At 29.2% G+C, this 24,701-nt stretch overlaps 2 long non-coding RNA genes across 6 annotated transcripts; one reads left to right on the top strand and one right to left on the bottom strand.

The window, feature by feature from the left end:
* The first annotated feature begins 3,148 nt into the window (after nucleotides 1–3,148).
* LOC126749713 (uncharacterized) lies at nucleotides 3,149–7,180 on the top strand. 2 transcript variants are annotated; one of them, XR_007665265.1, is made up of 4 exons: nucleotides 3,149–3,525; nucleotides 5,149–5,439; nucleotides 5,495–5,629; nucleotides 5,701–7,180. It is a non-coding gene; the product is annotated as an uncharacterized LOC126749713 (long non-coding RNA). The 2 variants fall into 2 exon arrangements; XR_007665266.1 differs by lacking the exon at nucleotides 3,149–3,525 and adding an exon at nucleotides 4,315–4,414.
* On the bottom strand, nucleotides 6,369–23,136 carry LOC126749714 (uncharacterized). 4 transcript variants are annotated; one of them, XR_007665268.1, is made up of 4 exons: nucleotides 22,998–23,136; nucleotides 7,688–8,203; nucleotides 7,171–7,343; nucleotides 6,369–6,481 (listed from the first exon to the last, which is right to left on the bottom strand). It is a non-coding gene; the product is annotated as an uncharacterized LOC126749714 (long non-coding RNA). The 4 variants fall into 4 exon arrangements; XR_007665269.1 differs by lacking the exon at nucleotides 22,998–23,136 and adding an exon at nucleotides 20,591–20,729; XR_007665270.1 differs by lacking the exon at nucleotides 22,998–23,136 and adding an exon at nucleotides 11,130–11,268.
* Nucleotides 23,137–24,701: the final 1,565 nt, after the last annotated feature.

Raw genomic sequence — 24,701 nt, 5'->3', positions numbered from 1 at the left:
CTTTTTCAGGATTTTCAAAGTGCTCTCATTCCCTTAGTTCTGCTCGGATCCTGTTATAACCCGGTGTTTTCGTAATCTAGGTGATCCAAATAAGACGCTGGTATACTTAGTTTGATTTCGAAAAAAATCAATTTTTGGTGAAAAATTCGATAGGGGGGGGTATACCCGAAAAATGAAAAAACTGAAACTTTGAAGGTCGATATCTCGGCTTCTATGGGAGCTATCGGGAAAATTCCAACGGTTTTGTCTTAGTTTCGTCATTCTAAATCCAACGAGACCATCCGCAAGGTCGTAGCTCTTACGATAGCCGAGATATGGCATTTTTGATGCCCATTTTTGGCCTCAAAAACGGACGTCGAAAACGACTTTTTCGGGATTTTCAATGTGCTCTCATTCCCTTAGTTCTGCTCGGATCCTGTTATAACCCGGTGTTTTCGTAATCTAGGTGATCCAAATAAGACGCTGGTATACTTAGTTTGATTTCGAAAAAAATCAATTTTTGGTGAAAAATTCGATACGGGGGGGTATACCCGAAAAATGAAAAAACCCAAACTTTGAAGGTCGATTTCTCGGCTTCTATGGGAGCTATCGGGAAAATTCCAACGGTTTTGTCTTAGTTTCGTCATTCTAAATCCAACGAGACCATCCGCAAGGTCGTAGCTCTTACGATAGCCGAGATATGGCATTTTGGATGCCCATTTTTGGCCTCAAAAACGGACGTCGAAAACGACTTTTTCAGGATTTTCAAAGTGCTCTCATTCCCTTAGTTCTGCTCGGATCCTGTTATAACCCGGTGTTTTCGTAATCTAGGTGATCCAAATAAGACGCTGGTATACTTAGTTTGATTTCGAAAAAAATCAATTTTTGGTGAAAAATTCGATACGGGGGGGTATACCCGAAAAATGAAAAAACCCAAACTTTGAAGGTCGATATCTCGGCTTCTATGGGAGCTATCGGGAAAATTCCAACGGTTTTGTCTTAGTTTCGTCATTCTAAATCCAACGAGACCATCCGCAAGGTCGTAGCTTTTACGATAGCCGAGATATGGCATTTTTGATGCCCATTGTTGGCCTCAAAAACGGACGTCGAAAACGACTTTTTCAGGATTTTCAAAGTGCTCTCATTCCCTTAGTTCTGCTCGGATCCTGTTATAACCCGGTGTTTTCGTAATCTAGGTGATCCAAATAAGAAGCTGGTGTACTTAGTTTGATTTCGAAAAAAATCAATTTTTGGTGAAAAATTCGATACGGGGGGGTATACCCGAAAAATGAAAAAACCCAAACTTTGAAGGTCGATATCTCGGCTTCTATGGGAGCTATCGGGAAAATTCCAACGGTTTTGTCTTAGTTTCGTCATTCTGAATCCAACGAGACCATCCGCAAGGTCGTAGCTCTTACGATAGCCGAGATATGGCATTTTTGATGCCCATTTTTGGCCTCAAAAACGGACGTCGAAAACGACTTTTTCAGGATTTTCAAAGTGCTCTCATTCCCTTAGTTCTGCTCGGATCCTGTTATAACCCGGTGTTTTCGTAATCTAGGTGATCCAAATAAGACGCTGGTATACTTAGTTTGATTTCGAGAAAAATCAATTTTTGGTGAAAAATTCGATACGGGGGGGTATACCCGAAAAATGAAAAAACCCAAACTTTGAAGGTCGATATCTCGGCTTCTATGGGAGCTATCGGGAAAATTCCAACGGTTTTGTCTTAGTTTCGTCATTCTAAATCCAACGAGATCATCCGCAAGGTCGTAGCTCTTACGATAGCCGAGATATGGCATTTTTGATGCCCATTTTTGGCCTCAAAAACGGACGTCGAAAACGATATATCAGGATTTTCAAAGTGCTCTCATTCGCTTAGTTCTGCTCGGATCCTGTTATAACCTGGTGTTTTCGTTATTTAGGTGATCAGAATAAGACGCTGGTATGCTTAGTTTGACTTTGAAAAAAATCAATTTTTGGTGAAAAAATTCGATACGGGGGGGTATACCCGAAAAATGAAAAAATCCAAACTTTGAAGGCTCATATCTCAGCTTCTATGGGAGCTATCGGGAAAATTCCAACGGTCTTGTCTTAGTTTCGGCATTTTGAATCCAACGAGACCATCCGCAAGATCGTAGCTTCTACGAGAGCCGAGATATGGCATTTTTGTAGCCCATTTTTGGCCTCAAAAACGGACGTCGAAAACTCCTTTTTCAGGATTTTCAAAGTGCTCTCAATCCCTTAGTTCTGCTCGGATCCTGGTATAACCAGGTGTTTTCGTAATCTAGGTGATCAGAATAAGACGCTGGTATACTTAGTTTGACTTTGAAAAAAATCAATTTTTGGTGAAAAAATTCGATACGGGGGGGTATACCCGAAAAATAAAAAAACCCAAACTTTGAAGGCTCATATCTCAGCTTCTATGGGAGCTATCGGGAAAATTCCAACGGTCTTGTCTTAGTTTCGGCATTTTGAATCCAACGAGACCATCCGCAAGGTCGTAGCTTCTACGATAGCCGAGATATGGCATTTTTGTAGCCCATTTTTGGCCTCAAAAACGGACGTCGAAAACGACTTTTTCAGGATTTTCAAAGTGCTCTCATTCCCTTAGTTCTGCTCGGATCCTGGTATAACCTGGTGTTTTCGTAATTTAGGTGATCCAAATAAGACGCTGGTATACTTAGTTTGATTTTGAAAAAAATCAATTTTTGGTGAAAAATTCGATACGGGGGGGTATACCCGAAAAATGAAAAAACCCAAAGTTTGAAGACTCATATCTCGGCTTCTATAGGAGCTATCGGGAAAATTCCAACGGCCTTATCTTAGTTTCGTCCTTCTGAATCCAACGAGACCATCCGCAAGGTCGTAGCTTCTACGATAGCCGAGATATGGCATTTTTGTAGCCCATTTTTGGCCTCAAAATCGAGGTCGAAAAAATACTCGATTTCTTAGTTCTGCTCAGATTCCCTTATAACCCGGTATTTTCGTGATCTACTTGATGAGAATAATCCGCTGTTATAGTTAGTTGGAATTCGAATAAAAAAAAAAATTATGAAAAAATTTGAAAGGGGGGTATATAATTTCTTACTGATAAACAGTGTGGGGCGGGTGGGGGATATGGGTTGACTCACTCGTTTACATGTGACCATACCTTTTATTTTTCAGCTCTCTCTGCAACGACCAGGACTAACTTCTCTTTCTAAAAATGACCGAAACAGTGGTGGGGGACGTATGTGCAGACATGTAGCACACTTTGTCATGGATCGTCTCCTTTATGGGCCCAGTATTCGGTCGGACCTGATACCTCAGTGGACGGTAGTGGTCGCTTTCTTTACCTACTTGATCAAGGACAATGTAGAGTGCAAACAGGCGGTTTTAATAGAAAACCTATTGGAGATGATTTTGGATGTCCAGCTGGACCAAAGCTGCTGGGTGCGGAAGATCGGGGTATGCCCCGGAGAATTTGAATAAGGAGCTCGTGGTGCGGTACTGCAATCAGATACTGGGCATTTCAATGAACTGTTTGGATTATCACAATTTGGGGTAAGTTTCTTAACTTTTCTCAAAAATCTTTTATAATTCTGGTATTTCTTGTTTTACGATTAAATATCGTTCATTATGATTTGTTCTGTTTTTGATCGGAAATTCGGTGCAAAAATTTTATTTTTAATATTACATCTAGTTTTCGAGAAAATAAAGATAAACTGTTTAAAGGCTTTTTTCAATTTTCTGGAAAACTGTTAGACTTAAAAATCTTTTTTTTATTGAATCTGATGGGCATTGAGGGTCCAAACGACTTTTGTTAATACAATTTTTTTTCTGCAACCAATATTTTTCCCGAAAAAAAATAAAAACCGAATTTATGAGCAATTTTCCAGGGTTAAGCCTTTGCATTTTTGAGAAAGACTTTTTGCGTATAACTTTTTTTTGGTGCATTTTTCGAAAAGTTTTATATAATTTTTTTAAAGTGTTTTAAATGATCTATCGATTTGCCAAAAAAAAATATTTTTTTTTCAATTTTTCAAAAATTTCAAATACCTCCCATAACTCCTTTATTTTCGTTTTACGGTTAAATGTTATTCTTTGTACTTTGTTCTATTTTTAATTTGGAACAAAAAGTGTCTATAAAAATTTTGAAAATTAAAAAAATTTATCAAACCCGTAGTTCTTTCTTAAATATATAATGTAGCGGAACGACCTCTAAATTTGCTATAGTTCGTTCTATTAGAATATCGGGCGTCTTAAATATTTTATTTATTTGTGGAAATATATGACATTCTTTAAACCCTACATTTCTGCTCGGAGTATACTTATGATTATTACTTCGTTTATCACACTTCGTTTACATTATTTAATAAAGAAGTATGGCGCTTTTGACTCCGTGGTTCCGTTAAAAGGTTTTAATCCGGGTTAGTGCTTTTATTATTAATAGGTATGGTTACAACTGTCCTGTTTCTTGGCTAGCAATTTATGTTATCTATTTTGTTATTAACAGGTGTTAAAACTAAGCCCATAACTGAGGTGAATTAACTGAGATTTCCCGACATAAGTGATTTCTTTGACATACGAATCCTCTTTTCTCTCTCTCATCTCTCATCTCTCTTCTTTTCTCTCGCACTTTGGCTACTGCTACTTCTCTTCTCCTTCTTCTTCTTCCTCTTTTTTAAATGCCTGGACAAAATTATTGATTTTTTACAAGCAGTTGAGTCCTAAGTTTCTTCTGCTTCTTCTTTTTCTTCTTCTTCTTCTCCCTCTTCTTCTTCTCCCTCTTCTTCTTTAAAAACCTCTAATACCTGGATTCCGTTTACATACACTTACTTTGAATAAATCTCTACCATAAGAATTACAAATAAAACATCTAATTTTGACAGTGACAATTTATTAATTGATTGATTTTATTGACCGGCAAGCTTTTCTGTGATTATCACAGACTTTGTTTCTGGTGATCAAATCTCAATATGGATTTTAATGAGTTTTTAGTCCACATTATCAATATTGTTCATTTTCTAAGTCAATTCAGTAAAAATTCCAGGATTTATTTCTTAATAAATAAATAGGACCCGAAGAAATAACTCGACAACGAGCTACTCAACTGTAGGTTCCTTGAAAGGTTCTACTCTTAATTTAATCATTTACAAAATGATCGACCTATTCTTCCTTATCTAGGAACGAAAGCGAGCTGATCCTGGAGTCCCTGCAATCCTTCTCGAAACTCCTGAACAGTTTGCCAGGGTTCAAATTCAGTTCCTTTCAAGTTACCGGAGCAGTGAGGATCAAGTTGCTATTCGGTCAAGAGGATCCAGGTCTAAGGAGATCCTCGATCCAGTTATTAGGAGATCTGGCAACATCCCTTGGCCAGGAGACCAATTTTGAGGCATTCAAGGATCGAGTGAGATCCAAGGGAACCTCATCACTTTACTCTTGCATCTATGCAATCCAGACGTGTATGTTGTCAAGGTATGACTTTTTCGGATCATTTTACTCACTTAACTCATGCATGGACCCCATTTAGGCCTCTAAAAGTACAATCCAGAAGGTTGGCCCTTATCTGGATTTTCCGGAGGTATACCGCATGATCCAGGAGTGTTTGGGCGACGACACCGACTTGATGTTCACGGATTTTATTAAGGAGTTAATTAAACGCATAGTAAGTAAATGGCAGCACCTTAAATGTAATATTCATGCAGTTTGTTTGTGATCTATTTTGAATTTAATTAGGGATTTATGGAATCAATGATATCAAGGTTACTTGGGGATCAAATCGAGGACGAGTTGGTTTAATGGTGGTGTCTAAGCGCCAATCCCGCCCTTGTCACCGGTTTTTTCTACGCCAAACTACTAAAGTTTCACTGGAAACTGTCTGCGATAAACTGATTAGACTGATGCAAGACGAGTCAGAAGAAGTTAGGATTAAGGCAAGTCAAGCTATATCGTGTTTGTTTTTATAATTATTTATTTTTAATTTTTACAACGGGGCACCTTGTACGTAATAATAAAAAACTAAAAAAATTGTAGTTTTTGAAAAAAAAAACGAAATTTCGGTTTTTTACCATTAACATGTACTTTATAAGTTCGTAAATTTTGCATAACTTTTTTGGTATTTAAGATAGAGCTTTCATTTAAAAACTGTCAAATACTCCTTGCAAAGGGGCACCTTGTACGTAATAATCAAAAACTAAAAAAATTGTAGTTTTTGAAAAAAATCGAAATTTCGGTTTTTTACAATTAACATGTACTTTTTTAGATCGAAAATTTTGCATAACTTTTTTGTTATTAAAGATAGAGCTTTCGTTTAAAAACAGTCAACTACTCCTAGCGAAGGGGCACCTTGCACATAATTATCAAAATTTAAAAAATTATAGTTTTTGAGAAAAATCGAAATTTCGGTTTTTTACAATTAACATGTACTTTTTTAGATCGAAAATTTTGCATAACTTTTTTGTTATTAAAGATAGAGCTTTCATTTAAAAACTGTCAAGTACTCCTTGCAAAGGGGCACCTTGTACGTAATAATCAAAAACTAAAAAAATTGTAGTTTTTGAAAAAAATCGAAATTTCGGTTTTTTACAATTAACATGTACTTTTTTAGATCGAAAATTTTGCATAACTTTTTTGTTAATAAAGATAGAGCTTTCGTTTAAAAACAGTCAACTACTCCTAGCGAAGGGGCACCTTGCACATAATTATCAAAATTTAAAAAATTATAGTTTTTGAAAAAAATCGAAATTTCGGTTTTTTACAATTAACATGTACTTTTTTAGATCGAAAATTTTGCATAACTTTTTTGTTAATAAAGATAGAGCTTTCGTTTAAAAACAGTCAACTACTCCTAGCGAAGGGGCACCTTGCACATAATTATCAAAATTTAAAAAATTATAGTTTTTGAGAAAAATCGAAATTTCGGTTTTTTACAATTAACATGTACTTTTTTAGATCGAAAATTTTGCATAACTTTTTTGTTAATAAAGATAGAGCTTTCGTTTAAAAACAGTCAACTACTCCTAGCGAAGGGGCACCTTGCACATAATTATCAAAATTTAAAAAATTATAGTTTTTGAGAAAAATCGAAATTTCGGTTTTTTACAATTAACATGTACTTTTTTAGATCGAAAATTTTGCATAACTTTTTTGTTATTAAAGATAGAGCTTTCATTTAAAAACTGTCAAGTACTCATTGCAAAGGGGCACCTTATACGTAATAATCAAAAACTAAAAAAATTGTAGTTTTTGAAAAAAATCGAAATTTCGGTTTTTTACAATTAACATGTACTTTTTTAGATCGATAATTTTGCATAACTTTTTTGTTATTAAAGATAGAGCTTTCATTTAAAAACTGCCAAGCACTCCTGGCAAAGGGGCACCTTGCACATAATTAATAAAATTGAAAAAATTATAGTTTTTGAGAAAAATCTAAATTTCGGTTTTTTACAATTAACATGTACTTTTTTAGATCGAAAATTTTGCATAACTTTTTTGTTATTAAAGATAGAGCTTTCATTTAAAAACTGCCAAGCACTCCTGGCAAAGGGGCACCTTGCACATAATTATTAAAATTGAAAAAATTATAGTTTTTGAGAAAAATCTAAATTTCGGTTTTTTACAATTAACATGTACTTTTTTAGATCGAAAATTTTGCATAACTTTTTTGTTATTAAAGATAGAGCTTTCATTAAAAAACTGCCAAGCACTCCTGGTAAAGGGGCACCTTGCACATAATTATTAAAATTGAAAAAATTATAGTTTTTGAGAAAAATCTAAATTTCGGTTTTTTACAATTAACATGTACTTTTTTAGATCGATAATTTTGCATAACTTTTTTGTTATTAAAGATAGAGCTTTCATTTAAAAACTGCCAAGCACTCCTGGTAAAGGGGCACCTTGCACATAATTATTAAAATTGAAAAAATTATAGTTTTTGAGAAAAATCGAAATTTCGGTTTTTTACAATTAACATGTACTTTTTTAGATCGAAAATTTTGCATAACTTTTTTGTTATTAAAGATAGAGCTTTCATTTAAAAACATTTAAGTACTCCTAGTAAAGGGGCACCTTGCACATAATTATCAAAATTGAAAAAATTATAGTTTTTGAGAAAAATCGAAATTTCGGTTTTTTACAATTAACATGTACTTTTTTGGATCGAAAATTTTGCATAACTTTTTTGTTATTAAAGATACAGCTTTTATTTAAAAACTGCCAAGCACTCCTGGCAAAGGGGCACCTTGCACATAATTATCAAAATTGAAAAAATTATAGTTTTTGAGAAAAATCGAACTTTCGGTTTTTTACAATTAACATGTACTTTTTTGGATCGAAAATTTTGCATAACTTTTTTGTTATTAAAGATAGAGCTTTCATTTAAAAACTGCCAAGCACTCCTAGTAAAGGGGCACCTTGCACATAATTATCAAAATTGAAAAAATTATAGTTTTTGAGAAAAATCGAACTTTCGGTTTTTTACAATTAACATGTACTTTTTTGGATCGAAAATTTTGCATAACTTTTTTGTTATTAAAGATAGAGCTTTCATTTAAAAACTGCCAAGCACTCCTAGTAAAGGGGCACCTTGCACATAATTATCAAAATTGAAAAAATTATAGTTTTTGAGAAAAATCGAACTTTCGGTTTTTTACAATTAACATGTACTTTTTTAGATCGAAAATTTTGCATAACTTTTTTTTTATTTAAGATAGAGCTTTCATTTAAAAACTGCCAAGCACTCCTGGCAAAGGGGCACCTTGCACATAATTATCAAAATTGAAAAAATTATAGTTTTTGAGAAAAATCGAAATTTCGGTTTTTTACAATTAACATGTACTTTTTTAGATCGAAAATTTTGCATAACTTTTTTGTTATTAAAGATAGAGCTTTCATTTAAAAACTGCCAAGCACTCCTGGTAAAGGGGCACCTTGCACATAATTATTAAAATTGAAAAAATTATAGTTTTTGAGAAAAATCGAAATTTCGGTTTTTTACAATTAACATGTACTTTTTTAGATCGAAAATTTTGCATAACTTTTTTGTTATTTAAGATAGAGCTTTCATTTAAAAACTGCCAAGCACTCCTGGTAAAGGGGCACCTTGCACATAATTATTAAAATTGAAAAAATTATAGTTTTTGAGAAAAATCGAAATTTCGGTTTTTTACAATTAACATGTACTTTTTTAGATCGAAAATTTTGCATAACTTTTTTGTTATTAAAGATAGAGCTTTCATTTAAAAACTGCCAAGCACTCCTGGTAAAGGGGCACCTTGCACATAATTATTAAAATTGAAAAAATTATAGTTTTTGAGAAAAATCGAAATTTCGGTTTTTTACAATTAACATGTACTTTTTTAGATCGAAAATTTTGCATAACTTTTTTGTTATTAAAGATAGAGCTTTCATTTAAAAACTGCCAAGCACTCCTGGTAAAGGGGCACCTTGCACATAATTATTAAAATTGAAAAAATTATATTTTTTGAGAAAAATCGAAATTTCGGTTTTTTACAATTAACATGTACTTTTTTAGATCGAAAATTTTGCATAACTTTTTTGTTATTAAAGATAGAGCTTTCATTTAAAAACATTCAAGTACTCCTAGTAAAGGGGCACCTTGCACATAATTATCAAAATTGAAAAAATTATAGTTTTTGAGAAAAATCGAAATTTCGGTTTTTTACAATTAACATGTACTTTTTTAGATCGAAAATTTTGCATAAATTTTTTGTTATTAAAGATACAGCTTTCATTTAAAAACTGCCAAGCACTCCTGGCAAAGGGGCACCTTGCACATAATTATTAAAATTGAAAAAATTATAGTTTTTGAGAAAAATCGAAATTTCGGTTTTTTACAATTAACATGTACTTTTTTAGATCGAAAATTTTGCATAACTTTTTTGTTATTATAGATAGAGCTTTCATTTAAAAACATTCAAGTACTCCTAGTAAAGGGGCACCTTGCACATAATTATCAAAATTAAAAAAATTATAGTTTTTGAGAAAAATCGAAATTTCTGTTTTTTACAATTAACATGTACTTTTTTAGATCGAAAATTTTGCATAACTTTTTTGTTATTAAAGATAGAGCTTTCATTTAAAAACTGCCAAGCACTCCTGGTAAAGGGGCACCTTGCACATAATTATCAAAATTGAAAAAATTATAGTTTTTGAGAAAAATCGAAATTTCGGTTTTTTACAATTAACATGTACTTTTTTAGATCGAAAATTTTGCATAACTTTTTTGTTATTAAAGATAGAGCTTTCATTTAAAAACATTCAAGTACTCCTAGTAAAGGGGCACCTTGCACATAATTATCAAAATTGAAAAAATTATAGTTTTTGAGAAAAATCGAAATTTTGGTTTTTTACAATTAACATGTACTTTTTTAGATCGAAAATTTTGCATAACTTTTTTGTTATTAAAGACAGAGCTTTCATTTAAAAACTGTCAAGTACTCCTTGCAAAGGGGCACCTTGTACGTAATAATCAAAAACTAAAAAAATTGTAGTTTTTGAAAAAAATCGAAGTTTCGGTTTTTTACAATTAACATGTACTTTTTTAGATCGATAATTTTGCATAACTTTTTTGTTATTAAAGATAGAGCTTTCATTTAAAAACTGCCAAGCACTCCTGGCAAAGGGGCACCTTGCACATAATTATCAAAATTGAAAAAATTATAGTTTTTGAGAAAAATCGAAATTTCGGTTTTTTACAATTAACATGTACTTTTTTAGATCGAAAATTTTGCATAACTTTTTTGTTATTAAAGATAGAGCTTTCATTTAAAAACTGTCAAGTACTCCTTGCAAAGGGGCACCTTGTACGTAATAATCAAAAACTAAAAAAATTGTAGTTTTTGAAAAAAATCGAAGTTTCGGTTTTTTACAATTAACATGTACTTTTTTAGATCGAAAATTTTGCATAACTTTTTTGTTATTAAAGATAGAGCTTTCATTTAAAAACTGCCAAGCACTCCTGGTAAAGGGGCACCTTGCACATAATTATTAAAATTGAAAAAATTATAGTTTTTGAGAAAAATCGAAATTTCGGTTTTTTACAATTAACATGTACTTTTTTAGATCGAAAATTTTGCATAACTTTTTTGTTATTAAAGATAGAGCTTTCATTTAAAAACTGCCAAGCACTCCTGGTAAAGGGGCACCTTGCACATAATTATCAAAATTGAAAAAATTATAGTTTTTGAGAAAAATCGAAATTTCGGTTTTTTACAATTAACATGTACTTTTTTGGATCGAAAATTTTGCATAACTTTTTTGTTATTTAAGATAGAGCTTTCATTTAAAAACTGCCAAGCACTCCTGGCAAAGGGGCACCTTGCACATAATTATTAAAATTGAAAAAATTATAGTTTTTGAGAAAAATCGAAATTTCGGTTTTTTACAATTAACATGTACTTTTTTGGATCGAAAATTTTGCATAACTTTTTTGTTATTTAAGATAGAGCTTTCATTTAAAAACTGCCAAGCACTCCTGGCAAAGGGGCACCTTGCACATAATTATTAAAATTGAAAAAATTATAGTTTTTGAGAAAAATCGAAATTTCGGTTTTTTACAATTAACATGTACTTTTTTGGATCGAAAATTTTGCATAACTTTTTTGTTATTAAAGATAGAGCTTTCATTTAAAAACTGCCAAGCACTTCTGGTAAAGGGGCACCTTGCACATAATTATCAAAATTGAAAAAATTATAGTTTTTGAGAAAAATCGAAATTTCGGTTTTTTACAATTAACATGTACTTTTTTGGATCGAAAATTTTGCATAACTTTTTTGTTATTAAAGATAGAGCTTTCATTTAAAAACTGCCAAGCACTCCTGGTAAAGGGGCACCTTGCACATAATTATCAAAATTGAAAAAATTATAGTTTTTGAGAAAAATCGAAATTTCGGTTTTTTACAATTAACATGTACTTTTTTGGATCGAAAATTTTGCATAACTTTTTTGTTATTAAAGATAGAGCTTTCATTTAAAAACTGCCAAGCACTCCTGGCAAAGGAGCACCTTGCACATAATTATTAAAATTGAAAAAATTATAGTTTTTGAGAAAAATCGAAATTTCGGTTTTTTACAATTAACATGTACTTTTTTAGATCGAAAATTTTGCATAACTTTTTTGTTATTTAAGATAGAGCTTTCATTTAAAAACTGCCAAGCACTCCTGGCAAAGGGGCACCTTGCACATAATTATTAAAATTGAAAAAATTATAGTTTTTGAGAAAAATCTAAATTTCGGTTTTTTACAATTAACATGTACTTTTTTAGATCGAAAATTTTGCATAACTTTTTTGTTATTTAAGATAGAGCTTTCATTTAAAAACTGCCAAGCACTCCTGGCAAAGGAGCACCTTGCACATAATTATCAAAATTGAAAAAATTATAGTTTTTGAGAAAAATCGAAATTTCGGTTTTTTACAATTAACATGTACTTTTTTAGATCGAAAATTTTGCATAACTTTTTTGTTATTAAAGATAGAGCTTTCATTTAAAAACATTCAAGTACTCCTAGTAAAGGGGCACCTTGCACATAATTATCAAAATTGAAAAAATTATAGTTTTTGAGAAAAATCGAAATTTCGGTTTTTTACAATTAACATGTACTTTTTTAGATCGAAAATTTTGCATAACTTTTTTGTTATTAAAGATACAGCTTTCATTTAAAAACTGCCAAGCACTCCTGGCAAAGGGGCACCTTGCACATAATTATTAAAATTGAAAAAATTATAGTTTTTGAGAAAAATCGAAATTTCGGTATTTTACATTTAACATGTACTTTTTTAGATCGAAAATTTTGCATAACTTTTTTGTTATTAAAGATAGAGCTTTCATTTAAAAACATTCAAGTACTCCTAGTAAAGGGGCACCTTGCACATAATTATCAAAATTGAAAAAATTATAGTTTTTGAGAAAAATCGAAATTTCTGTTTTTTACAATTAACATGTACTTTTTTAGATCGAAAATTTTGCATAACTTTTTTGTTATTAAAGATAGAGCTTTCATTTAAAAACTGCCAAGCACTCCTGGTAAAGGGGCACCTTGCACATAATTATCAAAATTAAAAAAATTATAGTTTTTGAGAAAAATCGAAATTTCGGTTTTTTACAATTAACATGTAATTTTTTAGATCGAAAATTTTGCATAACTTTTTTGTTATTAAAGATAGAGCTTTCATTTAAAAACATTCAAGTACTCCTAGTAAAGGGGCACCTTGCACATAATTATCAAAATTCAAAAAATTATAGTTTTTGAGAAAAATCGAAATTTCGGTTTTTTACAATTAACATGTACTTTTTTAGATCGAAAATTTTGCATAACTTTTTTGTTATTAAAGATAGAGCTTTCATTTAAAAACATTCAAGTACTCCTAGTAAAGGGGCACCTTGCACATAATTATCAAAATTGAAAAAATTATAGTTTTTGAGAAAAATCGAAATTTCGGTTTTTTACAATTAACATGTACTTTTTTAGATCGATAATTTTGCATAACTTTTTTGTTATTTAAGATAGAGCTTTCATTTAAAAACATTTAAGTACTCCTAGTAAAGGGGCACCATGCACATAATTATCAAAATTGAAAAAATTATAGTTTTTGAGAAAAATCGAAATTTCTGTTTTTTACAATTAACATGTACTTTTTTAGATCGAAAATTTTGCATAACTTTTTTGTTATTAAAGATAGAGCTTTCATTTAAAAACATTCAAGTACTCCTAGTAAAGGGGCACCTTGCACATAATTATCAAAATTGAAAAAATTATAGTTTTTGAGAAAAATCGAAATTTCGGTTTTTTACAATTAACATGTACTTTTTTGGATCGAAAATTTTGCATAACTTTTTTGGTATTAAAGATAGAGCTTTCATTTAAAAACAGTCAAGTACTCCTAGTGAAGGGGCACCTTGCACATAATTATCAAAATTTAAAAAATTATAGTTTTTGAGAAAAATCGAAATTTCGGTTTTTTACAATTAACATGTACTTTTTTGGATCGAAAATTTTGCATAACTTTTTTTTTATTAAAGATACAGCTTTCATTTAAAAACTGCCAAGCACTCCTGGCAAAGGGGCACCTTGCACATAATTATTAAAATTGAAAAAATTATAGTTTTTGAGAAAAATCGAAATTTCGGTTTTTTACAATTAACATGTACTTTTTGGATCGAAAATTTTGCATAACTTTTTTTTTATTAAAGATACAGCTTTCATTTAAAAACTGCCAAGCACTCCTGGCAAAGGGGCACCTTGCACATAATTATTAAAATTGAAAAAATTATAGTTTTTGAGAAAAATCGAAATTTCGGTTTTTTACAATTAACATGTACTTTTTTGGATCGAAAATTTTGCATAACTTTTTTGTTATTTAAGATAGAGCTTTCATTTAAAAACATTCAAGTACTCCTAGTAAAGGGGCACCTTGCACATAATTATCAAAATTGAAAAAACTATAGTTTTTGAGAAAAATCGAAATTTCGGTTTTTTACAATTAACATGTACTTTTTTGGATCAAAAATTTTGCATAACTTTTTTGTTATTTAAGATAGAGCTTTCATTTAAAAACATTCAAGTACTCCTAGTAAAGGGGCACCTTGCACATAATTATCAAAATTGAAAAAACTATAGTTTTTGAGAAAAATCGAAATTTCGGTTTTTTACAATTAACATGTACTTTTTTGGATCGAAAATTTTGCATAACTTTTTTGGTATTAAAGATAGAGCTTTCATTTAAAAACAGTCAAGTACTCCTAGTGAAGGGGCACCTTGCACATAATTATCAAAATTTAAAAAATTATAGTTTTTGAGAAAAATCGAAATTTCGGTTTTTTACAATTAACATGTACTTTTTTGGATCGAAAATTTTGCATAACTTTTTTGGTATTAAAGATAGAGCTTTCATTTAAAAACAGTCAAGTACTCCTAGTGAAGGGGCACCTTGCACATAATTATCAAAATTTAAAAAATTATAGTTTTTGAGAAAAATCGAAATTTCGGTTTTTTACAATTAACATGTACTTTTTTGGATCGAAAATTTTGCATAACTTTTTTGTTATTTAAGATAGAGCTTTCATTTAAAAACATTCAAGTACTCCTAGTAAAGGGGCACCTTGCACATAATTATCAAAATTGAAAAAACTATAGTTTTTGAGAAAAATCGAAATTTCGGTTTTTTACAATTAACATGTACTTTTTTGGATCGAAAATTTTGCATAACTTTTTTGTTATTAAAGATACAGCTTTTATTTAAAAACTGCCAAGCACTCCTGGCAAATGGGCACCTTGCACATAATCATCAAAATTGAAAAAATTATAGTTTTTGAGAAAAATCGAAATTTCTGTTTTTTACAATTAACATGTACTTTTTTGGATCGAAAATTTTGCATAACTTTTTTTTTATTAAAGATACAGCTTTCATTTAAAAACTGCCAAGCACTCCTGGCAAAGGGGCACCTTGCACATAATTATTAAAATTGAAAAAATTATAGTTTTTGAGAAAAATCGAAATTTCGGTTTTTTATAATTAACATGTACTTTTTTAGATCAAAAATTTTGCATTACTTTTTTGTTATTAAAGATAGAGCTTTCATTTAAAAACTGTCAAGTACTCCTAGTGAAGGGGCACCTTGCACATAATTATCAAAATTGAAAAAATTATAGTTTTTGAGAAAAATCGAAATTTCGGTTTTTTATAATTAACATGTACTTTTTTAGATCAAAAATTTGGCATTACTTTTTTGTTATTAAAGATAGAGCTTTCATTTAAAAACAGTCAAGTACTCCTAGTGAAGGGGCACCTTGCACATAATTATTAAAATTGAAAAAATTATAGTTTTTGAGAAAAATCGAAATTTCGGTTTTTTATAATTAACATGTACTTTCTTAGATCGAAAATTTTGCATAACTTTTTTGTTATTAAAGATAGAGCTTTCATTTAAAAACAGTCAAGTACTCCTAGTGAAGGGGCACCTTGCACATAATTATCAAAATTGAAAAAATTATAGTTTTTGAGAAAAATCGAAATTTCGGTTTTTTACAATTAACATGTACTTTTTTGGATCGAAAATTTTGCATAACTTTTTTGTTATTTAAGATAGAGCTTTCATTTAAAAACATTCAAGTACTCCTAGTAAAGGGGCACCTTGCACATAATTATCAAAATTTAAAAAATTATAGTTTTTGAGAAAAATCGAAATTTTGGTTTTTTACAATTAACATGTACTTTTTTGGATCGAAAATTTTGCATAACTTTTTTTTATTAAAGATACAGCTTTCATTTAAAAACTGCCAAGCACTCCTAGTAAAGGGGCACCTTGCACATAATTATCAAAATTGAAAAAACTATAGTTTTTGAGAAAAATCGAAATTTCGGTTTTTTACAATTAACATGTACTTTTTTGGATCGAAAATTTTGCATAACTTTTTTGTTATTAAAGATACAGCTTTTATTTAAAAACTGCCAAGCACTCCTGGCAAAGGGGCACCTTGCACATAATCATCAAAATTGAAAAAATTATAGTTTTTGAGAAAAATCGAAATTTCTGTTTTTTACAATTAACATGTACTTTTTTGGATCGAAAATTTTGCATAACTTTTTTTTTATTAAAGATACAGCTTTCATTTAAAAACTGCCAAGCACTCCTGGCAAAGGGGCACCTTGCACATAATTATTAAAATTGAAAAAATTATAGTTTTTGAGAAAAATCGAAATTTCGGTTTTTTATAATTAACATGTACTTTTTTAGATCAAAAATTTTGCATTACTTTTTTGTTATTAAAGATAGAGCTTTCATTTAAAAACAGTCAAGTACTCCTAGTGAAGGGGCACCTTGCACATAATTATTAAAATTGAAAAAATTATAGTTTTTGAGAAAAATCGAAATTTCGGTTTTTTACAATTATCATGTACTTTTTTAGATCGAAAATTTTGCATAACTGTTTTGGTATTAAAGATAGAGCTTTCATTTAAAAACAGTCAAGTACTCCTAGTGAAGGGGCACCTTGCACATAATTATCAAAATTTAAAAAATTAGAGTTTTTGAGAAAAATCGAAATTTCGGTTTTTTACAATTATCATGTACTTTTTTAGATCGAAAATTTTGCATAACTTTTTTGTTATTAAAGATAGAGCTTTCATTTAAAAACAGTCAAGTACTCCTAGTAAAGGGACAATTTGCACATAATTATCAAAATTGAAAAAATTATAGTTTTTGAGAAAAATCGAAATTTCGGTTTTTTACAATTAACATGTACTTTTTTAGATCGAAAATTTTGCATAACTTTTTTGGTATTAAAGATAGAGCTTTCATTTAAAAACAGTCAAGTACTCCTAGTAAAGGGACAATTTGCACATAATTATCAAAATTTAAAAAATTATAGTTTTTGAGAAAAATTGAAATTTCGGTTTTTTACAATTAACATGTACTTTTTTAGATCGATAATTTTGCATAACTTTTTTGTTATTAAAGATAGAGCTTTCATTTAAGAACTGCCAAGCACTCCTGGCAAAGGGGCACCTTGCACATAATTATTAAAATTGAAAAATTTATAGTTTTTGAGAAAAATCGAAATTTTGGTTTTTTACAATTAACATGTACTTTTTTAGATAGAAAATTTTGCATAACTTTTTTGTTATTAAAGATAGAGCTTTCATTTAAAAACAGTCAAGTACTCCTAGTGAAGGGGCACCTTGCACATAATTATCAAAATTGAAAAAATTATAGTTTTTGAGAAAAATCGAAATTTCGGTTTTTTACAATTAACATGTACTTTTTTAGATCGAAAATTTTGCATAAATTTTTTGTTATTAAAGATAGAGCTTTCATTTAAAAACTGCCAAGCACTCCTGGCAAAGGGGCACCTTGCACATAATTATTAAAATTGAAAAAATTATAGTTTTTGAGAAAAATCGAAATTTCGGTTTTTTACAATTAACATGTACTTTTTTAGATCGAAAATTTTGCATAACTTTTTTGTTATTAAAGATAGAGCTTTCATTTAAAAACATTCAAGTACTCCTAGTAAAGGGGCACCTTGCACATAATTATCAAAATTGAAAAAATTATAGTTTTTGAGAAAAATCGAAATTTCTGTTTTTTACAATTAACATGTACTTTTTTAGATCGAAAATTTTGCATAACTTTTTTGTTATTAAAGATAGAGCTTTCATTTAAAATCTGCCAAGCACTCCTGGTAAAGGGGCACCTTGCACAAAATTATCAAAATTGAAAAAATTATAGTTTTTGAGAAAAATCGAAATTTCGGTTTTTTACAATTAACATGTACTTTTTTAGATCGAAAATTTTGCATAACTTTTTTGTTATTAAAGATAGAGCTTTCATTTAAAAACATTCAAGTACTCCTAGTAAAGGGGCACCTTGCACATAATTATCAAAATTGAAAAAATTATAGTTTTTGAGAAAAATCGAAATTTCTGTTTTTTACAATTAACATGTACTTTTTTAGATCGAAAATTTTGCATAACTTTTTTGTTATTAAAGATAGAGCTTTCATTTAAAAACTGTCAAGTACTCCTTGCAAAGGGGCACCTTGTACGTAATAATCAAAAACTAAAAAAATTGTAGTTTTTGAAAAAAATCGAAGTTTCGGTTTTTTACAATTAACATGTACTTTTTTAGATCGAAAATTTTGCATAACTTTTTTGTTATTAAAGATAGAGCTTTCATTTAAAAACTGCCAAGCACTCCTGGTAAAGGGGCACCTTGCACATAATTATTAAAATTGAAAAAATTATAGTTTTTGAGAAAAATCGAAATTTCGGTTTTTTACAATTAACATGTACTTTTTTAGATCGAAAATTTTGCATAACTTTTTTGTTATTAAAGATAGAGCTTTCATTTAAAAACTGCCAAGCACTCCTGGTAAAGGGGCACCTTGCACATAATTATTAAAATTGAAAAATTTATAGTTTTTGAGAAAAATCGAAATTTTGGTTTTTTACAATTAACATGTACTTTTTTAGATAGAAAATTTTGCATAACTTTTTTGTTATTAAAGATAGAGCTTTCATTTAAAAACAGTCAAGTACTCCTAGTGAAGGGGCACCTTGCACATAATTATCAAAATTGAAAAAATTATAGTTTTTGAGAAAAATCGAAATTTCGGTTTTTTACAATTAACATGTACTTTTTTAGATCGAAAATTTTGCATAAATTTTTTGTTATTAAAGATAGAGCTTTCATTTAAAAACTGCCAAGCACTCCTGGCAAAGGGGCACCTTGCACATAATTATTAAAATTGAAAAAATTATAGTTTTTGAGAAAAATCGAAATTTCGGTTTTTTACAATTAACATGTACTTTTTTAGATCGAAAATTTTGCATAACTTTTTTGTTATTAAAGATAGAGCTTTCATTTAAAAACATTCAAGTACTCCTAGTAAAGAGGCACCTTGCACATAATTATCAAAATTGAAAAAATTATAGTTTTTGAGAAAAATCGAAATTTCTGTTTTTTACAATTAACATGTACTTTTTTAGATCGAAAATTTTGCATAACTTTTTTGTTATTAAAGATAGAGCTTTCATTTAAAAACTGCCAAGCACTCCTGGTAAAGGGGCACCTTGCACAAAATTATCAAAATTGAAAAAATTATAGTTTTTGAGAAAAATCGAAATTTCGGTTTTTTACAATTAACATGTACTTTTTTAGATCGAAAATTTTGCATAACTTTTTTGTTATTAAAGATAGAGCTTTCATTTAAAAACATTCAAGTACTCCTAGTAAAGGGGCACCTTGCACATAATTATCAAAATTGAAAAAATTATAGTTTTTGAGAAAAATCGAAATTTCTGTTTTTTACAATTAACATGTACTTTTTTAGATCGAAAATTTTGCATAACTTTTTTGTTATTAAAGATAGAGCTTTCATTTAAAAACTGTCAAGTACTCCTTGCAAAGGGGCACCTTGTACGTAATAATGAAAAACTAAAAAAATTGTAGTTTTTGAAAAAAATCGAAGTTTCGGTTTTTTACAATTAACATGTACTTTTTTAGATCGATAATTTTGCATAACTTTTTTGTTATTAAAGATAGAGCTTTCATTTAAAAACTGCCAAGCACTCCTGGCAAAGGGGCACCTTGCACATAATTATCAAAATTGAAAAAATTATAGTTTTTGAGAAAAATCGAAATTTCGGTTTTTTACAATTAACATGTACTTTTTTAGATCGAAAATTTTGCATAACTTTTTTGTTATTAAAGATAGAGCTTTCATTTAAAAACTGTCAAGTACTCCTTGCAAAGGGGCACCTTGTACGTAATAATCAAAAACTAAAAAAATTGTAGTTTTTGAGAAAAATCGAAGTTTCGGTTTTTTACAATTAACATGTACTTTTTTAGATCGAAAATTTTGCATAACTTTTTTGTTATTAAAGATAGAGCTTTCATTTAAAAACTGCCAAGCACTCCTGGTAAAGGGGCACCTTGCACATAATTATTAAAATTGAAAAAATTATAGTTTTTGAGAAAAATCGAAATTTCGGTTTTTTACAATTAACATGTACTTTTTTAGATCGAAAATTTTGCATAACTTTTTTGTTATTAAAGATAGAGCTTTCATTTAAAAACTGCCAAGCACTCCTGGTAAAGGGGCACCTTGCACATAATTATCAAAATTGAAAAAATTATAGTTTTTGAGAAAAATCGAAATTTCGGTTTTTTACAATTAACATGTACTTTTTTGGATCGAAAATTTTGCATAACTTTTTTGTTATTTAAGATAGAGCTTTCATTTAAAAACTGCCAAGCACTCCTGGCAAAGGGGCACCTTGCACATAATTATTAAAATTGAAAAAATTATAGTTTTTGAGAAAAATCGAAATTTCGGTTTTTTACAATTAACATGTACTTTTTTGGATCGAAAATTTTGCATAACTTTTTTGTTATTTAAGATAGAGCTTTCATTTAAAAACTGCCAAGCACTCCTGGCAAAGGGGCACCTTGCACATAATTATTAAAATTGAAAAAATTATAGTTTTTGAGAAAAATCGAAATTTCGGTTTTTTACAATTAACATGTACTTTTTTGGATCGAAAATTTTGCATAACTTTTTTGTTATTTAAGATAGAGCTTTCATTTAAAAACTGCCAAGCACTCCTGGCAAAGGGGCACCTTGCACATAATTATTAAAATTGAAAAAATTATAGTTTTTGAGAAAAATCGAAATTTCGGTTTTTTACAATTAACATGTACTTTTTTGGATGGAAAATTTTGCATAACTTTTTTGTTATTAAAGATAGAGCTTTCATTTAAAAACTGCCAAGCACTCCTGGTAAAGGGGCACCTTGCACATAATTATCAAAATTGAAAAAATTATAGTTTTTGAGAAAAATCGAAATTTCGGTTTTTTACAATTAACATGTACTTTTTTGGATCGAAAATTTTGCATAACTTTTTTGTTATTAAAGATAGAGCTTTCATTTAAAAACTGCCAAGCACTCCTGGCAAAGGAGCACCTTGCACATAATTATTAAAATTGAAAAAATTATAGTTTTTGAGAAAAATCGAAATTTCGGTTTTTTACAATTAACATGTACTTTTTTAGATCGAAAATTTTGCATAACTTTTTTGTTATTTAAGATAGAGCTTTCATTTAAAAACTGCCAAGCACTCCTGGCAAAGGGGCACCTTGCACATAATTATTAAAATTGAAAAAATTATAGTTTTTGAGAAAAATCTAAATTTCGGTTTTTTACAATTAACATGTACTTTTTTAGATCGAAAATTTTGCATAACTTTTTTGTTATTTAAGATAGAGCTTTCATTTAAAAACTGCCAAGCACTCCTGGCAAAGGAGCACCTTGCACATAATTATCAAAATTGAAAAAATTATAGTTTTTGAGAAAAATCGAAATTTCGGTTTTTTACAATTAACATGTACTTTTTTAGATCGAAAATTTTGCATAACTTTTTTGTTATTAAAGATAGAGCTTTCATTTAAAAACATTCAAGTACTCCTAGTAAAGGGGCACCTTGCACATAATTATCAAAATTGAAAAAATTATAGTTTTTGAGAAAAATCGAAATTTCGGTTTTTTACAATTAACATGTACTTTTTTAGATCGAAAATTTTGCATAACTTTTTTGTTATTTAAGATAGAGCTTTCATTTAAAAACTGCCAAGCACTCCTGGTAAAGGGGCACCTTGCACATAATTATCAAAATTGAAAAAATTATAGTTTTTGAGAAAAATCTAAATTTCGGTTTTTTACAATTAACATGTACTTTTTTGGATCGAAAATTTTGCATAACTTTTTTGTTATTTAAGATAGAGCTTTCATTTAAAAACTGCCAAGCACTCCTGGCAAAGGGACACCTTGCACATAATTATTAAAATTGAAAAAATTATAGTTTTTGAGAAAAATCGAAATTTCGGTTTTTTACAATTAACATGTACTTTTTTAGATCGAAAATTTTGCATAACTTTTTTGTTATTAAAGATAGAGCTTCATTTAAAAACATTCAAGTACTCCTAGTAAAGGGGCACCTTGCACATAATTATCAAAATTGAAAAAATTATAGTTTTTGAGAAAAATCGAAATTTCGGTATTTTACAATTAACATGTACCTTTTTAGATCGAAAATTTTGCATAACTTTTTTGTTATTAAAGATACAGCTTTCATTTAAAAACTGCCAAGCACTCCTGGCAAAGGGGCACCTTGCACATAATTATTAAAATTGAAAAAATTATAGTTTTTGAGAAAAATCGAAATTTCGGTATTTTACAATTAACATGTACTTTTTTAGATCGAAAATTTTGCATAACTTTTTTGTTATTAAAGATAGAGCTTTCATTTAAAAACATTCAAGTACTCCTAGTAAAGGGGCACCTTGCACATAATTATCAAAATTGAAAAAATTATAGTTTTTGAGAAAAATCGAAATTTCTGTTTTTTACAATTAACATGTACTTTTTTAGATCGAAAATTTTGCATAACTTTTTTGTTATTAAAGATAGAGCTTTCATTTAAAAACTGCCAAGCACTCCTGGTAAAGGGGCACCTTGCACATAATTATCAAAATTGAAAAAATTATAGTTTTTGAGAAAAATCGAAATTTCGGTTTTTTACAATTAACATGTACTTTTTTGGATCGAAAATTTTGCATAACTTTTTTGTTATTTAAGATAGAGCTTTCATTTAAAAACTGCCAAGCACTCCTGGCAAAGGGGCACCTTGCACATAATTATTAAAATTGAAAAAATTATAGTTTTTGAGAAAAATCGAAATTTCGGTTTTTTACAATTAACATGTACTTTTTTAGATCGAAAATTTTGCATAACTTTTTTGTTATTAAAGATAGAGCTTTCATTTAAAAACATTCAAGTACTCCTAGTAAAGGGGCACCTTGCACATAATTATCAAAATTGAAAAAATTATAGTTTTTGAGAAAAATCGAAATTTCGGTTTTTTACAATTAACATGTACTTTTTTAGATCGAAAATTTTGCATAACTTTTTTGTTATTTAAGATAGAGCTTTCATTTAAAAACTGCCAAGCACTCCTGGTAAAGGGGCACCTTGCACATAATTATCAAAATTGAAAAAATTATAGTTTTTGAGAAAAATCTAAATTTCGGTTTTTTACAATTAACATGTACTTTTTTGGATCGAAAATTTTGCATAACTTTTTTGTTATTTAAGATAGAGCTTTCATTTAAAAACTGCCAAGCACTCCTGGCAAAGGGGCACCTTGCACATAATTATTAAAATTGAAAAAATTATAGTTTTTGAGAAAAATCGAAATTTCGGTTTTTTACAATTAACATGTACTTTTTTAGATCGAAAATTTTGCATAACTTTTTTGTTATTAAAGATAGAGCTTTCATTTAAAAACATTCAAGTACTCCTAGTAAAGGGGCACCTTGCACATAATTATCAAAATTGAAAAAATTATAGTTTTTGAGAAAAATCGAAATTTCGGTTTTTTACAATTAACATGTACTTTTTTAGATCGAAAATTTTGCATAACTTTTTTGTTATTAAAGATAGAGCTTTCATTTAAAAACATTCAAGTACTCCTAGTAAAGGGGCACCTTGCACATAATTATCAAAATTGAAAAAATTATAGTTTTTGAGAAAAATCGAAATTTCGGTTTTTTACAATTAACATGTACTTTTTTAGATCGAAAATTTTGCATAACTTTTTTGTTATTAAAGATACAGCTTTCATTTAAAAACTGCCAAGCACTCCTGGCAAAGGGGCACCTTGCACATAATTATTAAAATTGAAAAAATTATAGTTTTTGAGAAAAATCGAAATTTCGGTTTTTTACAATTAACATGTACTTTTTTAGATCGAAAATTTTCATAACTTTTTTGTTATTAAAGATAGAGCTTTCATTTAAAAACATTCAAGTACTCCTAGTAAAGGGGCACCTTGCACATAATTATCAAAATTGAAAAAATTATAGTTTTTGAGAAAAATCGAAATTTCGGTATTTTACAATTAACATGTACTTTTTTAGATCGAAAATTTTGCATAACTTTTTTGTTATTAAAGATAGAGCTTTCATTTAAAAACATTCAAGTACTCCTAGTAAAGGGGCACCTTGCACATAATTATCAAAATTGAAAAAATTATAGTTTTTGAGAAAAATCGAAATTTCTGTTTTTTACAATTAACATGTACTTTTTTAGATCGAAAATTTTGCATAACTTTTTTGTTATTAAAGATAGAGCTTTCATTTAAAAACATTCAAGTACTC

The sequence above is a fragment of the Anthonomus grandis genome, unplaced genomic scaffold (genome assembly GCF_022605725.1).
Source record: "Anthonomus grandis grandis unplaced genomic scaffold, icAntGran1.3 ctg00000525.1, whole genome shotgun sequence".
Classification (NCBI taxonomy): Eukaryota; Metazoa; Arthropoda; class Insecta; order Coleoptera; family Curculionidae; genus Anthonomus; species Anthonomus grandis.
This window is presented reverse-complemented; position numbering and strand designations above follow the sequence as displayed.